The sequence below is a fragment of the Panthera tigris genome, chromosome B3 (genome assembly GCF_018350195.1).
Source record: "Panthera tigris isolate Pti1 chromosome B3, P.tigris_Pti1_mat1.1, whole genome shotgun sequence".
Lineage (NCBI taxonomy): Eukaryota > Metazoa > Chordata > Mammalia > Carnivora > Felidae > Panthera > Panthera tigris.
In genome coordinates this window covers 86,016,472-86,033,829 of record NC_056665.1, presented here as the reverse complement: position 1 = coordinate 86,033,829, position 17,358 = coordinate 86,016,472, and the positions used below count along the sequence as shown (strand labels likewise).

The following is a 17,358-nucleotide window of genomic DNA, read 5'->3' as shown; positions in this document are numbered from 1 at the left end:
AAAATTGTCTTATGGCCCAGTTTCCACCATGATGGTAGTCAGTGATGAAGAGTTCCTTCTCTGGAGTTGGACAGAGTTGTCTTTGAGTTCTCTCTCAGCCAACTAACAGCGGTAGGACCTGGGGAGAGTTTCTTAATCTTTTGAATCTTCATGTCCTTATTCGTAAAGTAGGAATTAGTAACAGAATCTTTCTTCATAACGTTGCTGCGAATTAAATGAGATAATGCACATAAAGTGCTTAGCTGGCTGCTGGGCACAAGTAAGCACTCCCTAAATTGACGGTTAGTTGTGTTGTTAGCAATCTCCTGTACGAGACTGTAAACTTCCAAAGCAATGGGTCTCAGTCTTGACTGACCTGGGTAACTTTAAAAGACCCTGATACCAGAGCCACACTCCATATCAACTAAATCAGCATCTTGGGGTGTTGGGCCCGGGGCTTGGCATTTTTAAAGCGTTTCAGCTGATTCCTGTATGCAGCCAAGGTTGACAAGCACTGTCCCTAAAGGTGGGGCTTGTATTATATTAAAACACTGAGACAAAAATGTATGAAAAGCTCACCAATGTGGATATTTTGAAAAATATAAGTTAGTATAATCTAGAAAAAAATAAAAAGTGACCATAGTACCTTGCATATTTTAAGTATTTTGAGTAAAAGTGAATAGGGAATAGCCAAGTTAAGTATTTTTCAAGGGGCTGCTTTTTATTCCCATCATAGAGAGAAAATCTACATAGAAAGAAATGGAAAATTATAAAATATGTAGGAACCCAAAGTTTGAATGTGAGCAAGTTATACAAGTGGAAAGTACAATAAAACAAAATTATTTTTATGCTTTAGTGGTTCTTTTTGGAAAAAAAATGGAGATAATTGACAATCATAAAGACAAGTCTGTGCAAAGATCAGTATAATTCAAACACATCCTACTTAGTTCATATCTGTGTTTGTTTGAATTTGAAGGAAAGTATCAATGGCAGCACAAGAATACATGCTTTCATATTGCTTATGTTGAATCAGCATCTTTAGCCATTCATTATAGTATTAAACCTTTTGGAATGGGAAAGCAAAGATCCAGGAAAAGGTCAATTGATTAACTATATAAAAAAAAACTTGAGTTTTTTCCTGGTAATTCAGAAGACATTAATTATTAAGTTTTCAAGGTCTTATAAAGTTAAAAAACAATGAAAGCACAAGACTTAACTTTTCCACAGGGATTTCTTAGCCCCAGTTCTTTATTTCCAGTATGAATTTCTCTATATTCCAACATATCACATTATTTTGGTGAGCAAATTATTTTAATTTTAAACTTCTTCAGAAGAGTGTTTTAAAATAATTACTTCATCTCACATTCAGTATCTTTCTCTGTGTCTACAATTTTAACCTATGTATGTTGTTGATAATCATCATCATAATCATGCTTGTTTACTACTGCTGGTTTTCTAGATACTTTTGTATGTATGTTCTCTTTCAGTTCTCACAGTACCTCAGGGAGGACGCAGTTCAAGAATTAGCCTCATTTTCTACGTGGGAAAACTGAGGCAGTTTATTAGTAGGCAGTTTCAGTGGAACCAGGGCAAAGATCTTGTTTTCTAGTCAGATATTCCTTTCACTAACTTATTCATGCATTTATCAAGCATTATCAAGCTGCAGATATGTGTCATATGGAGTTGTAGGCCAATGGGCATCCAAGATGAGTAAGGCACACTTGTTGCCTTTAAAAGAGTTGTGTACACAGTGTCATGAATGCGTTTTGAAATTCTTAGCCTGTGTCTACCAGGACACAGAATCCGTGACCTGAAATTGCCACGGCCAAAGCTGTCAAGTCTTCCAAGACATAGGCAGGAAGAAGAAAAGAACTGAGGTAGTTCAGAAACCCATAACGACCATATTCTAGTTATGTTTTGTGACAGCCTACTAGATGCAAGATCAGCCTAGACTCTCATATCCCTTGTAGCTGAATTTTCTGGTGATTTCTGCCACATTACAGAATGTTATATTGTTTTTCTAACAATGTATTATTCAGTGATGCTTCAGTTTGTTTTTCTTCAGCTTTTCAATGGCTAATGTTCATTTTAGTTTTGGCAGAAACTTGGGAAGATGAAGCATTTTGGTTTATTTTTAATGCTAATTCATCTCAAGTAGTTAGCTGGTAGTAGTGATCCTGTTGCAGAATTTAAAATATTCACACTTACTAGACACAAATTAAATTTTGCAGTAAGCTATAGAGTTTAAGTTTAATTAAACTCTCTTCAAAATACATTCTTTTTTTTTTTTTTTTTTTTTTTTTTTGCTAATTGTAAAGTCCTGGAGTAAAGATATTGCTTTAACTGTGTTTTGTAATTAGCCATATTCATGTTACTTCAAAGCATAAACCAGGAGTCAATTAAATGGATAGAACTATTTTCGTTCTTGTTGAGGATTCATACTTGCCCTAAAGGAAGGAAAGTTCAGAACAAATATTATTAAGTTTTTCAGTTACTGAGTGGAAATATTTTATGTTTTGAAAATTTGCCTTGAATATTTTGCAAAGATAAAAAATATTATAAAGAGGTAAAGGAATAGCATTTAATGTTGAAAGGTTAAAATGTAAGTATTGTTAAGCAGCAAATAAATATATCTCTTACTCTTATGTGAAACTATTTTAAGTTAATGTCAATAAAGTTTAAATTAGTTCAGACTTTTCTTATTAGAATAAATGTTTCCTTTTAAAATGCATGATAATCATAATCAAGACAAAATTTGTCCTGTTATTTATTTTCAAAATGATTGTACATGTTTAGCAGACTTTTGATTTAAATCCCCAGTGATATATTGGAGACAGATGTTTAGATGACCTCATGTTTAAAGTAATGTTATATTTGGACACAAGATTAAATTTTCCTTAAAATCTTTCCTTATAAGTTGAACGTGTGGTAGTATACAAAAACTAATCAATGATTTGCAGTGGATTAATGCAATTCCTGTATTTTAAATAAAAATTTCTATTTTTTTATGGAGTTCCACATAGTACAAAAGAGCTGATTATGAAACAGCTGTTTACAAATGAAAATATTGTTTTTGGCTGGCCAGCTAAATGGGAAACAGATTTGAAAAGCTCCATGAATTTGAATGCAAATTTACCATATCATTTATACTGAACCAAAGAACGTTGGTAAAAGACTGCAACATAGTTTACCAAAAAAATTCAGTTGAAGACTGTTGTGGAGGATATAATATAAATGATTTAAAATAGTTTTTCCTTTTTCAAAAAGTAATTTTCCTCATGAAAATCAATATAATACGTAGTTAGTATATTGGCAAGGTTTTTAAGGAACTCATAGAGAATATTTGACATTTCAATGAAGAGAAATTAGCAGATGGGGCAATTAGAAACGTGTAGGTAATTGAGTAGAGTAAAATAGATAAAAGATAAGAGATATTATCCAAAGATAGTAAATTAATGTATGTGACAGATGTGTTTAAGGTAGAGCTATATAGCTATTAGCATATTGACATTTTCATCAGCATCTAGAATGTTTTACTGGATATTACATTGCTATGGAAATTATAGATCAACTGAATTTTTCAATTTTATCCAGTTGTTCTGGCATTAGGCAGATATGTAAATTCACAAGTCAATGTTTTCTTTCTTTCTTTTTCTTTTTTTTTTTTAAAGTAAGCTCTGTGCCCAACAGGCTTGAACTCATGACTCCAAGATCAAGAGTCACATGCTCTGCGAACTAAGTCAGCCAGGTGTCCCTGCTATGGAAATTGTAATTTAAAAAATGTGGTCTGCAAGGAAAACCTATATGTTTTTTGTCAAATTTTAAACAGTTATTAAGAATTATTTATTTTGGAGATCAGTTTCCATAACAATAAATAAGACATAAAGGCTTTATCTTACGAATTTTGAATATGACTCTGAATGCCAAAGTACATAATTTACTTGATGTGGTAGATCATGAGTTAAAACTTCTAGGAGCACTGTTGTTGTTTCTTTTTCTTTATCTCTTCTATTGTCGTTTTCCTTGTCTCAGTGTTTTGAAGGTGGGATTATATTTCTTCAGTAGATTTTTTAAAAATCACCTGGGGAATAAATGCCTTTGGGAGGTGAGATATTATATCTGGTTCTGTTACTTTAATAAAGTAACTGATAACTCCCTAAGAGGCTGATGATCAATCAAGAGAGAAGCAAGTGGAATACGTGCAAAATATTTTAAGAAACAAGTTTTGGGGCAAAACAAAGACAAAAGGAATCTAGCAATCCAAGCAACATAAATAAAAGTTTTTAAAAATGGAATACTGGGGCACCTGGGTGGCTCAGTCGGTTAAGCATCCGACTTCGGCTCAGGTCCTGATCTCGCGGTCCATGAGTTCGAGCCCCGCGTCAGGCTGTGCTGACAGCTCAGAGCCTGGAGCCTGTTTCAGATTCTGTGTCTCCCTCTCTCTCTGACCCTCCCCCGTTCATGCTCTGTCTCTCTCTGTCTCAAAAATAAATAAACGTTAAAAAAAGTTTAAAAAAAAATGGAATACTATTTTATTGACATTGATGAGTGTGTCCTTAATGGATGACACACCTCTAGCATGCTTGAATTGTTTTATACATTTTCTGTTGAGTGTCAATTGCTAAGGAAGCCCTGTAAAACTAATTTATTGACATACAGATATGCTAAATGGTAATAGACTCTAACTTTTGCAGAAGCGTTGATGCCTTTTGGCTACTTTAATGATATATCATTCACTTTAGAGAATAACAGAGATAATTGCCAGATTAATTCCTAGATAAAGCAGACTACATAGTAGTGATGGCTTACACTATATGATCTCATTCTTTTTTTTTTTTTTTTTTTTTTGGCGTTACTCGAGATCCTATAATGTAGTGATGTATAAAAATCAGACATCTGGCACAAATGAAGATGCATTTGGGAGCCACTAAAGGAGGTTTTCTTATGTACTTATTTGCTTATATTTCAGCCTAATATATTCACATACTTGACATCAGCAATAAGAAAGTTTTAAAGAAAATCAGCTGATGTTTATGCTTCCAACAGGGAACTAAAATTGGGATTTTTGCATATGGGCAAAATTAAATTTTGGAAAGAAATGTAATTGACACAAATGAATAAATAGTAATACATAAACATAAATGTAACATTTTAATATTCTAGTTTTAAAAAATCAGTGCCATACTGATTTTGTCAGACACGTATTGCCATGTATCTGCCATTACAGAATCATACAAAATAGTTTCATTCCTTAAAAATCCCTGGTGTTCTACATATTCATTCCCACCCCTACAACTTCTGACGATCATGGCCTTTTTTTGCTGTTTTTCTTTTTTCAGAATGTTATGTAGTTGGAATCATATAGTATGTAGCCTTTTCAGACTGGCTTCTTTCACTAAGCAACATGCATTTAAGGCTCCCATGTCTTTTCTTGGCTGAGTAACATTCCATTGTATGGGATATATCACAACTCGTTTATTGATTTATCTATTGAAGGACATCTTGCTTACTTTCAAGTTTTGACAATTATGAGTGAAGCTGCTATAAACATTTGTGTGTAGAGTTTTGTGTGGTTATAAGTTTTCAGCTCATTGGGTTAATACCTAGGAGTGTGATTGCTGGGTCATTGAAATATTTTTAAGTAAACTTAATTGTAACAATGTTTCTGGTTGATAGGTATCCACACCTTTAGATAATAGCAAGAGAGACAAATTTCATTTCCTGGATTCATTCAGTTGAATTCTGGATAAATAAATAGACACTTTTTGATTCCTCCTGCATAGTATACCTAGGCATGAAAGGCTCTTCAAATTCTTGCTTTTTGCTGTTTGTTTTTGTTGAGATTTCAAGGTGAGATAAACATAATTTGATAAGAGCATTACAATTAATAGTCGAGGATGGGTAGTCTTTAAATTTTTTTTAATGTTTATTTATTTTTGAGAGAGACAGAGCATGAGTGGGGGAGGGACAGAGAGAGAGAGGGAGACACAGAATCCTAAGCAGGTTCCAGGATCTGAGCTGTCAGCACAGAGCCCGACGCGGGGCTTGAACCCATGAGCTGTGAGATCATGACCTGAACTGAAGTTGGACACTTAACCTAATGAGCCACACAGGCGCCCTGAGGATGGCTTAAATACTTTTTGATGTCGTCTTAAAAACAGTGGAGAACATAGTGCATAGTAAGATGACTACTACAATATAGACAGAAGATTGGAGTGTCTCACTAGGTTGCTGAAGGCTTATTTCCTTTTTTTTTTTATGTTTTTATTTATTTTTGAGAGAGATAGAGCATGAGTGGGGAAGGGGCAGAGGGAGAGGGAGACACAGAATCTGAAGCAGGCTTCAGGCTCCGAGCTATCTGTACAGAGCTCGACGTGGGGCTCGAACCCATGAAATGTGAGATCATGACCTGACCTGAAGTCGGAAGTTTAACTGACTGAACCACCCAGGTGCCCCAAGATTTATTTCTAAGTTAATTATAATGGAATTCAGTTCTGTGCTAGGTTTCATTCAAAACCTTTGCTTAGATGTTCATCTTTCCACTCCCATAAACAATGAAGGGATTTTTAAGCTAAGACAGATAACACAAATATTCAAGATAGACTAGTCATTGAGGTATCACAACTATATAAATGATAATAATAGTAATTATCATAATGCTTAACATTTAGTGAACACTTACTACGTATAGGTATTTTTTAAGATTAGAGCAAAACCAGGTTTTGTGGGACCTGTCAACAACTTTATTTTACAAATAAGGAAATCGAAGAAGAGGGAGAGAAGTCAAGTAACTCTTGTTCATGTTGTGAGTGGCAAACTCTTGGTTTCAATTCCAGAGACTTCACTCAAAATCACAAAACTCCACTATTTCACCTGTTAAACTGAATATTAAATTGTGTACAGGAAGAGTTAAGTATACTTTTTGAATCAATGAAGAGGGTGCCATGGGATTCAAACTTAGAGAAGACTTATAAGTGGGGTGAAGGAGATCCATTAAAAATGATGAGTAAATTTGTTGAGGGACAGAAAGGTAAGACTCATGGATGAAACATAGAATATTAAACTTGATTATGAATCTCTCAAGAGAATCGTGTCTTTAGATTTTTTTTTTCCTGGAGTATTCCGTTTTCGAGTTCAGAATATGAAATCTAACCTGAAGAGTCAGAATACTGTAGTGGGAAATGTACTGAATGTCAGCATGCCTGATTTTTGGTAATAATTTTGCCATTGCAGATGTCAGGAAAATTATTTTATCCAAGGATTCTCATAAATCTAGAATTAATATTTGAAGACTTTAAAACTTGAAAAATTTTTTTTCACATAAATTAAAGCTGTGTTTGGTATAAAAAGGACCCATCACGGGGTAAAAAATTATTTCATCTTCCTAATATTTTCTAGTACTACCCATGAAACATCACCCCTCAAATTTCCCAAGCACAAAACATTGAGTTACTCGGATCCTTATTCCGTTCTATGTACCTCTCACTGAAACTGTCACTGATTTCTCAGGTCTACCTCCTTCTCTCTATTTTTGACCACCTCTGTTTTGGTTTTGTAAAGTTTCTTGACTAGATGACTTCAATAATTATTTAGCTTCTGGGTCAAGTTTTTCAGTCCTTTCTTTAATAAACATTGATTGCATTGCATATCTAGCAGGTGCCAGGTGCTAAGTGTGGACATGAGAAGACAACATGGAATAAAGTGGGTCCTGGGCCTGGAGGATCCCACCAGTACTGAGAGACCCAAAAGAGTGAGCCAGAACATTATTACTGAGGAAGTAAATAATTGTGTTGGGTATTGAAGGGTGAGTAGGAATTTTCTGAGTCAGCAGGACATTCTAAGCAGAGGAGGTAGCACTTGCAGTGACTTGGAAGCGTGAAAGCTTATGATCACCTTGTGGAAGGATGAGTTTAGTGTGATTGAAGTTTTGGGGTTTAGAGGAGGAGGAATACACAGGGAATGGTGAGAGATGAAGTTATAGAAATGAATTGGGGCAGGCGTTGTGGTTCTTTTATGCTTTTTTGTATTTGTCCTATAGGCAGTAGGAGGCTGTGAAAGGTATTTAGAAGATGAGGGGTCACGGGGGGCAGTGCCATGTGCAGATTCTACTGAGGAAAATAAATTGGTGGTGATGCAGAGGTTGAATTCCCATAAGGTGCCTGTTTGGAAGGTTGTTGCTTTTATTCAGAGGAGGGAGGATGAACATTTAGGGCAGTGGCTGTGGGAAAGAGAAGGAGGTCTGGATCTGAGGAAGAATCATTGGATTTAGTGGTATATTGGATTTGGAAAGTTGAGTAAGAAAGAGCCTCACAGTTGGAGACTGGGTGAAGATGATGTCTGATGCCATTAAACATGGTGGGGAATATCAAAGAGGGCCTGAGGAATCGTGACCTATATTTTATGTATGTGATATTTGAATTATTCAGTAGGAGGTTGGAATCTAGGATGGGTGTCCATGAAGGTTTGAGAGTCATCAGCATATTTGTCAGTGAGTCTTAACCTTGTCTGTGTGTTGGAATGGGGTGTGTGTATCATGGTCACCCGAGGGGATTTAAAAAAGTACATCCCTATATGAGATACTTAAACCTTTCCCTCTTCACATCCTCCACAGCCCTGTTAAGAATCATAGCTATCAGAGAAGCCAGAAGGGCAGAAGAAGAGTAATTCAGAACCCTGAAGAACACCAGGGTAAGTGGAGGAGGAGAAGGAAGGAGAGATGGAGGTGGAGAAAGTGGAGGAGGAGGAGGAGGAAGAGGAGGAGGAAGCAGCAGGTGCATCAGAATGTGAAAACTGAGTCACCAGAGAGGTGGAAAGAGAACCAGAAAGAGTATCCTGAAAGCTAAAGTAAAGAACATTTCAAATAAATCAGTAGTGTCATATGCTCTTCCAATCCATCCATCAGATGCCTGAAAAATATTTCTTTTACATTTCACGCCATATGCATCTGTCACCCACAAGTTAAAATTTCTTGGCCTCGTGTTTAAAACTTCCACTTTTAAGTTGTACTTCCTATCTATGCTGTCCTTTTCCAACTTACCTATGAGTGTAGTGGGTTGGAAGACGACCAGACTGTCTGGCTTTGAATCTCACCTCATCCACTTATTAATAAGTGTCAAGTTCTACTTAACCATGGCTTAGTATCTTGTGTTTGGGATTAATAAAAGAATCAAACTCATAGGGATGCTGTGAAGGTTACATGAGTTAATGTGAGTAATATGTCTGACTCAGCTATTTTCATGTGTTGAAACTAAGAACATTGGTAATACAGTATTGCCCTAAGTTCTCTTAGTTTGTTAGCATTTCAATAGCAACCTAATATCCTTAATATCTCCATCATTCAAGGTGGGTAAGAGAATATAAGGGCTATTCTGGAGTAAAGAAATTATTCTGCCTCCTAAGAAAATCAGAGAAGTGTCAGTCGTAGGTATCGATACCTACAATCAGGATGAATGATGCTGGTCTTACTAAGCTTAAATGGAGACTCCAAACAAACAAAAATGAGTTTTTTGGGGGGTGGAAACTGCCTGAGACTTTGGGAACCACTGATCTACCCTAATCTCTCAGTATGGTCCTTTGCTTCTGTTCAAACATGCTAGTTCTTCCTAATCACAGGACTTTTCTACTCATTCTCCTGTATCTCTTCTTGATGTTATTCTTACCTGAAATAGCTTTGCAATAGGCTATCAACCTAAGTCCCAACCTAGGCAGTGGTTTTCACCCTTGGTTGCACATTAGAGTCATCTGGAGAATAATAATAAAAAAAAATTCCATGGCTAGGTCACACTGAAGACTAATTAAATCAGAATCTCTGGAAATGGAACCGAAGTATCAGTGCTTTTCAAAACTGCCTGGGTGATTTTACGGAGCAGCCAAGGTTAAGACCATTGCACTAATCTAGTTAACCTATGCTTGGAGAGTCTCTTTGATTAAAGTAACATAAAGCACTTTAGCACTTTAATCTTAGTATGAATTACATTATTCTACACTTGCTGATATGTTGCTTAGGGGGGAAAAAGGTCATTTTTATGTCACTGTGGCCAGAATACTTCTCTCGTGGCACTAGCCAGTGCTGGAAGTACTATGCATCTATGAGGCACTCTACATATGTCTGCTGGCTGACAACTGCGTTGGTTAGTACCAAACAGTCAGACATAAAACATCTTGTTTACATGCACCAATGGGCTTGGACTAATGCCACACCAGAATGTTCGCAAAAGGACCTCAAAAGATGAAATGTCACCACAACATGTGTCTGACTCAATGACATGCCTTAGTGTTACATTAAACAAATCCCTTTTTGTTGCTTCTTTCATTGAAACCCATGAAGATTCTGAGGTTAGTCTGTGTGACTTTCTGTTGAGGAGGGGGAGTTTTACTTCTTTACATTAAAAAAAAAAATTAAGTGTAATGTATGCATAGAAAAATACACAGATTTTAAGTATAGAGCTTGACGAATTATTCAAAGTATATAAACTTTGTAGCCACTGTCCCAGTCAAGAAATAGAATATTACTAGTAACCCAGAAGCCCCCCTTGTTCCTCCCTGCAATCATTCATTATCTTCTGCCTCCCCTCCAGCAATAGAGTATTCAGCTTTTTTCTTTTAGTGGCCAGATCCGCCCAAACTTCTTTTTCAATGAGGTGTATTTTGCTTGCCCATTAGGAGAAACCTTTTACAATCTGGCCAAAGCCAGCAGCCCTTTTCTATGGTTATTTTCCCCATCTGTTTAGCATTCACATCCACATTGTATTGTTGCCTCATCTAATCAAGCCAGGGAATGTCTCAAGAGTATGTGTTCCATAAACGACTTAATTTTCATTTCACTCACTTCCAGGGGCTTAATGAGAAACCACCAAATCTTCTTTGGCTAAAAGTCTCTCTCAGGGCCCATGTTTCTCAAAAGAGCCACACCATGCACATGAGCTGATGTCAATTTTTAAAAACGATTTCCTCTAATTTTTAAAATTTAGATCAGAGTTCCTATCATATTTGCAGTTGTAGTAATGCACTTTATTATTTATTTTCCTTTAGGTTTATGCTGTAAACATCATACCATGTTGCATATGCTTGTTGTAAGTAGAAGAGTTAAAAATAATAAGAGAATAGATCCAATTTGCATGTTAATGCAGAGCAAATATGTCTCGCTGCCATCCCAAGGATATGTCATGATATCTCCCTGGACTCAAACTGGCCATTGTTTTCTCTTACTGGGGCAATCTGTTACAGAATGGATCTAGGCTGCCTTACTAGGAGGACTCAGCTTTATTTTCACTCTTGGTCTTTCTCATAGGATGCTATGGATACTGAATCCTTGTTTTAAAAAAAAGTCTTTTAAAAGTTTTTGATAATGCCAAAGACATTGGTCTTGGGAGAAATTGTTAAAATAATTCTCAAATGTATTTGGAGACTTTAATTAAGGCAAGTAATATAGATTCCATAATTATATTTATGACAACTTTGAACCCCTATAATAAATTAGAAAAAAAAAACCTCTAAACCTATTTTGAGAACTCTAGGCACACTTTGGAATATTGATTGTCTGCCTTGTGAGTAGATTGTTCTGAGCACTCTTATTTAAAATGTACTCAATACCATGTTTCTATATCCATTATAGAATATGGGACCGGGGGAAATGCACAGCTTTCCTCTATCCAGGATCAATCTTTTTATTATCTGGAGGGCTTATTATGGTTTTTGAAAAGTGCAGGATTGCTGTTAGTGTAAAATGTACTTTGTGGTCACTTAGGAACAATCTCAAAAGGAACAGTGGATAAGTTTGGGTCATTATTGAAGGGGGAGATCATGTTTTCCATTCTCTCACCCCAACTGAGTTCTAATCCAAACAAATCGAACTGCATAAGATAATGCCTGCCAATAGAAAGGTCAGGATGATAGCATCTCCAAACTTGATGCTGATCAGCCACTGTGCATAATACAGTGCTAGTTCTTAGTTTCTTTAGGTTGTAAAGCCAAGAAAGTGATATTTATGGGACTGGGAAGTATAGCTGTCATTATATGAGTGTAATGAAGTCAGTGTTGGATGAAAAACCAGGAATTTCCCTAAATAGAAGCAGTGGTTATGGCAGTGGCTCTCTAGTCTTTATCTCTTCCCTTCTACAGCAGCACTTGCGGGTAGATCGTTTTGCACGGATGGAAATACTCTTTATCTGTGCTGCCCAGTGTAGTAGCTACTAGGCACATGTGGGTGCTGAGTGCTTCAAATGTGGCCAGTGGAATTGAGGAAATTAATTTTTAATTTTATTTAATCATAACTAATTTAAATTTAAATAGCCACATGTGGCTGGTAACTACTGTACTGGACAGCACCATTTAGATTATGCATTTGTGTAAACGAAGAAGTTTTCAAAATGTAGAGTAATGAACCATATTGACTTGCATGTTTACGTTGGAGAGGTGGATTCTTTTGTATTCGCACATCAAAATAACATAATTTGACCTAATTCATGCTTCACTTTAAGAGATAAAATTCTTGCTTAGCAACATATTTTGGGGGACGGGGCTTAAAGCAACAGATACTTATTGCCTCATAGTTCTGGAGGCTAGGAGTCCAAAGTCAATGTGGCAACAGAGTTGGTTCCTCCTAGAGGCACTGAGGGGGAATCTGTTCTGTGCCTCTCTCTCCCATTTATTGATGGTGATGGTAATGCTAGGCATTACTTGGCTTAAACAACATAATATTTGAAAACCACTATAATGTGGGCATTTCTTAAAGAAGAATGCCTGTTGACCTGAAAGTAAGGAGATGCAGAATGGGCATTTCTGTTTTTTAGGAATGGGTGTATTTAGCGCACAATAGATAAGAAAACTAGCTTCTGACTATTAAATATACATTATAACATAACTTTTCTCTTGGTAAGTTTACTTCTTGAATTCTAAAGTCCCTTCTCGTAGAATCCCATTCTCATTGTTCTTTGGCTGATAGCAAAATATTTGGCTTCTCCTACGCCTTAACAATTAAAAAAAATTTTTTATGTTTATTTTTGAGAGAGAGAGAGAGAGTGCACACACATAAGTGGGGGAGGGGCAGAGAGAGACACACACACAGAATCTGAAGCAGGCTCCAGGCTCTATGCTGTCAGCACAGAGCCCAACGCGGGACTCGAACTCATGAACTGTGAGATCATGACCTGAGCCAAAGTCAGACACCCAGGTGCCCCTCTGTAAAAATTTTAATACCGTCTTCTTCTTAGCCAACTTCATATGGCCTTTACCAAGTGTCAATATATCCCATATTTACCAAAATAACTCTACTACCATTCAAAACTAGAATAAGAAATTATGTTGGATTTAGTCTGCTTCCAGCTTCCTGACCAGACTTCTAGTTTTGAGTTTTTCATATGCCAGTGTGTGTTGAGACAAGATAATTGAATGTAGCAGTCAACTAGAGAACTGGTGTCTGTACTCTTAGAAGATTACTTTGCATTTGATCAATGAAATTATTTCATTTTAGGATTTATACAAGTAAAAAAGTACAATCTGAGACCCATTCTGACTATGTACCAACAGTTGGGAATTGCCACACACTCTTTCAAGCTTTCATCATTGAGGGGGAAGACTAGAAGTCAATGACAAGGATCCAACTACAGAGGAGGTAAAAACAGAGAGTGCTAGAACTACATTGTGCAGCATTAAAGTTCAAGTCAAAGAAATTTGTTTTGGCCAAATGATAGGTTTCCATGTATGTATCCACAGAGATATCTATGTACAGAGGCAACTGATGATGAGTGGAAATTTGTGGTGGTTGTAGTGACACATTCCTGGATTAGAATTCTGGTGCTGCCACTCATGGCTATGTGACTTCAGGCAAATTTCCAAAGCCAATTGGGCCTCAGTTTCTTCATTTGAAAAACTAGGGTAAAAATGCTCCCTTTGTAGGGTGAATAGGATAATTTTTTTATCTGGGACTAGTTCTTTGTTATAGTATAATTAACATACAGTGTTATATTAGTTTCAAGTGTGCAGTATAATGATTCAACAATTCTATACATCACTGTGCTCATCACAACAGGTATACTCTCAATCCCCTTCACCTGTTTCACCCATTCCCCACCCCCACTTCCTCTTTGGCAACCGCCAGTTTATTCTCTGTATTTAAGAGTTGGATTTTTTTTTGTCTCTTTTTTGTTGTTGTTCACTTGTTTTATTTCTTAAATTCCACATATGAATGAAATAAATTAGGATAATGTTTATCATGTGCATGGGACTTGGTTGGCACTCAATAAATGGTAGTTATTATTAGTCCTGCCAAACTAGGGCTGTATTATAATAAGTGCTACATCTGTCACTTTCTTGTTTTTCCTTTTTGTTTTACCTTACAGGAACCTAGTGTTCTCCAGGATGGGCAAGGAATATCCTTTTAATATTAGTGTTGTAAAAACATGTGTTTCAGTAGTTTCTAGTAGACCCTGCCTATTTTCTTTCAAATCAGATCAATTCCATGGTCTCTCTCCCAAACACAAAACTTTAGCAAAAATATAATTAATTCATTTTCAGCAAAACCTTTTTCTGGGAATTCTATTAAGGAAAATAATTGATTTTCTTTGTAAGGAAGACTAAAATATCCTTGTAAGTTCCTTGAGGGTAGGAAGGTGATAATATTCTGAATGTTTCTTTGTCTTCTGTATCTAGCAGCCACCTTGTAAATGCTTGATTAATTGGATCTGACTGACATGTTTATATAAACTTTTTGCTGCAATTGAACTGGTAAATTTGTGAAAATCAATGTGGTAACAAATAGCCTCTTATTTTTACGTTGCATTGCATGTGTTGTATAATTTTGCCAAAAATATAAAATTATATACATGTACGTTCTTTTTTTTCTACAAATTCTTTTTAATGTATCAGTAACTTGGAATTTTAAATGTATAGATACACTGGTAGTCTGGTATCATCAGCAGAAAGTGAAGGACAAATACTATATGTATAATTAAATTAATTTCAGAAATTAGTTTCCTCCCTTATTTTCGGTATATAATGATAAGGGCATTGATATTGGTCAGATTCCAATTCAGTGGCTCTGGTAAAGCACCAGTGCTGTCAAGCCTTGACTGATGGTTTTGTAATGGTGTCTTATTGATCCAATGTTAGTGAACTACCATGTTTGTGACAGCACAACTAATGCGTATTCGAGACCTTATTAATGACAAAGCTATTCAGCTCCTGATTGTGGTATGCATAGTGCATGTGCAAGGAAGAAAGCTATCAGCCAGGCCACAGTGGAACAATATCTTGACTTTAATTAAAATAAAAATGTATGGGCAAAGAACTTGAATAGATATTTTTCTAAAGAAGACATACAGATGGCCAAAGTGGACATTAGTGGATGAATGGATAAAGAAGATGTGAGATATATATACATACATACATACACACGCATTATATTATTCAGCCATAAAAAATAATGAAATGTTGCCATTTGCAACAACATGGATGGACCGAAAGGGTATTGTGCTAAGTGAAATAAGTCAGAGAAAGACAAATACCATATGATTTCACTTATATGGGGAATCTATAAAACAAAACAAACAAACAAACTAAAACAGAAACAGATTCATAGATACAGGAAACAAGACTCTTGGTTACTAGAGTGGGGAAGAGGTGGGGGACAGGATAAATAGTTGAAGGGGATTGAGAGTTACAACTTCCAGTTATAAAATAAGTCATTGGGACATGAAAAGATGCTCAGTATCACTGATCATCAGAAAAACAAATCAAAACTATGATGAGATTATCACCTCACACCTGTCAGAATCAACAATAGAAGGAACAACAGGTGTTGGCAAGGATGTGGAGAAAGGGGAACTCTGTTTCACTGTTGGTGGAAATGCAAACTGGTGCAGCTACTCTGGAAAAGCCACTCTGGAATGGAAGTTCCTCAAAAAGTTAAAAATAGAACTACCCTATTAGCCAGCAATTGCACTACTAGGTATTTACCCAAAGAATACAAAAATACTAAATCAAAGGGATACATGCACTCTGATGTTTATAGAAGCATCATCTACAATAGCCAAATTATAGAAACAGTGCAAGTGTCCATTGATTGATGAATGGATAAAGAAGATATGGTATATATACACAGTGGGACATTATTCAGCCATAAAAAGAATGAAATCTTGCCATTTACAATGACATGGAGGGAGCTAGAGAGTATATGGCTAAGTGAAATAAGTCAGAGAAAGACAAATACCATATGATTTCACTCATGTGGAATTTAAGAAACAAGACAAATGAGCAAAGGGGAAAAGAAGAGAGAGACGTAAACCAAGAAACAGACTCTTAACTATAGACAACAAACTGATGATTACCAAAGAGGAGGTGGGTGGGAGGATGGGTTAAATAGATGATGGGGATTAAGGAATGCACTTGTTGTGATGAGCACAAGGTGATGTATGGAAGTATTAAGTTACTATATTGTACACCTGAAACTAATATTACACTGTATGTTAACTAACTGGAATTAAAATAAAAACTTTTAAAAACATAAAAAATAAATAAAAGCACATTCTATGAAAAATGGTATTATATAGTTGAATAAAGCAGAATTTATTCTCTTTGAAGCAAAAAAAAAAACACAATAAAGTCATGTGGATGTAATGTACAACATAGGGAATATAGTCAATATATTGTAATTTTTATGTGACAGTTGGTAAACTAGGCTTATGGGGATCATTTTGTGATGCATAAAAGTATTGAATCACTATGAATAATCCCTGAAATTAACAGGGTATTGTAAGTCAATTATACCTCAGTAAAAATTTTAAAAAATAAATGTAGACAATATTTTTATTGTAAGTTGTATGTAGGATAACTGATTCAATTTCTTTGCTGGCTATGGGTCTGTTCAAATTTTCTGTTTCTTCCTGTTTGAGTTTTGGAAGTATGTGGGTGCTTAGGAATTTGTCCATTTCTTCCAGGTTGTCCAGTTTGTTGGCATATAATTTTTCATAGTATTCCCTGATAATTGCTTGTATTTCTGAGGGATTGGTTGTAATAATTCCATTTTCATTCATGATTTTACCTATTTTGGTCCTCTCCCTTTTCTTTTTGAGAAGCCTGGCTAGAGGTTTATTAATTTTGTTTATTTTTTCAAAAAACCAACTCTTGGTTTCATTGATCTGCTCTACTGTTTTTTTAGATTCTATATTGTTTATTTCTGTCCTGATCTTTATTATTTCTCTTCTTCTGGTGGGTTTGGGGTATCTTTGCTGTTTTGCTTCTATTTCCTTTAGGTGTGCTGTTAGATTTTGTATTTGGGATTTTTCTTGTTTCTTGAGATAGGCCTGGATTGCAGTGTATTTTCCTCTCAGGACTGCCTTTGCTGCATCCCAAAGCATTTGGATTGTTGTTTTCATTTTCATT

The 17,358-nt window shown here is 35.7% G+C and overlaps 1 protein-coding gene and 1 long non-coding RNA gene across 12 annotated transcripts in view; both read left to right on the top strand.

Moving 5' to 3' along the window:
- The window catches only part of SLC25A21 (solute carrier family 25 member 21), a 480,180-nt gene that overhangs the window by 16,823 nt on the left and 445,999 nt on the right, over window positions 1–17,358 (top strand). The gene's annotated exons all lie outside the window — the stretch shown is intronic.
- LOC122239588 overlaps window positions 1–17,358 on the top strand; it is a 150,637-nt gene that overhangs the window by 6,996 nt on the left and 126,283 nt on the right. For 7 of the 11 annotated variants that reach the window (XR_006218810.1, XR_006218808.1, XR_006218813.1 and 4 more), the window contains exons 2-3: window positions 7,633–7,783; window positions 8,591–8,667. This is a non-coding gene — a long non-coding RNA (uncharacterized LOC122239588). Of the gene's footprint in view, window positions 1–7,632; window positions 7,784–8,590; window positions 8,668–13,450; window positions 13,556–17,358 lie in introns of those variants that run through there. The other 4 variants (XR_006218805.1, XR_006218806.1, XR_006218804.1 and 1 more) reach the window with 2 other exon arrangements.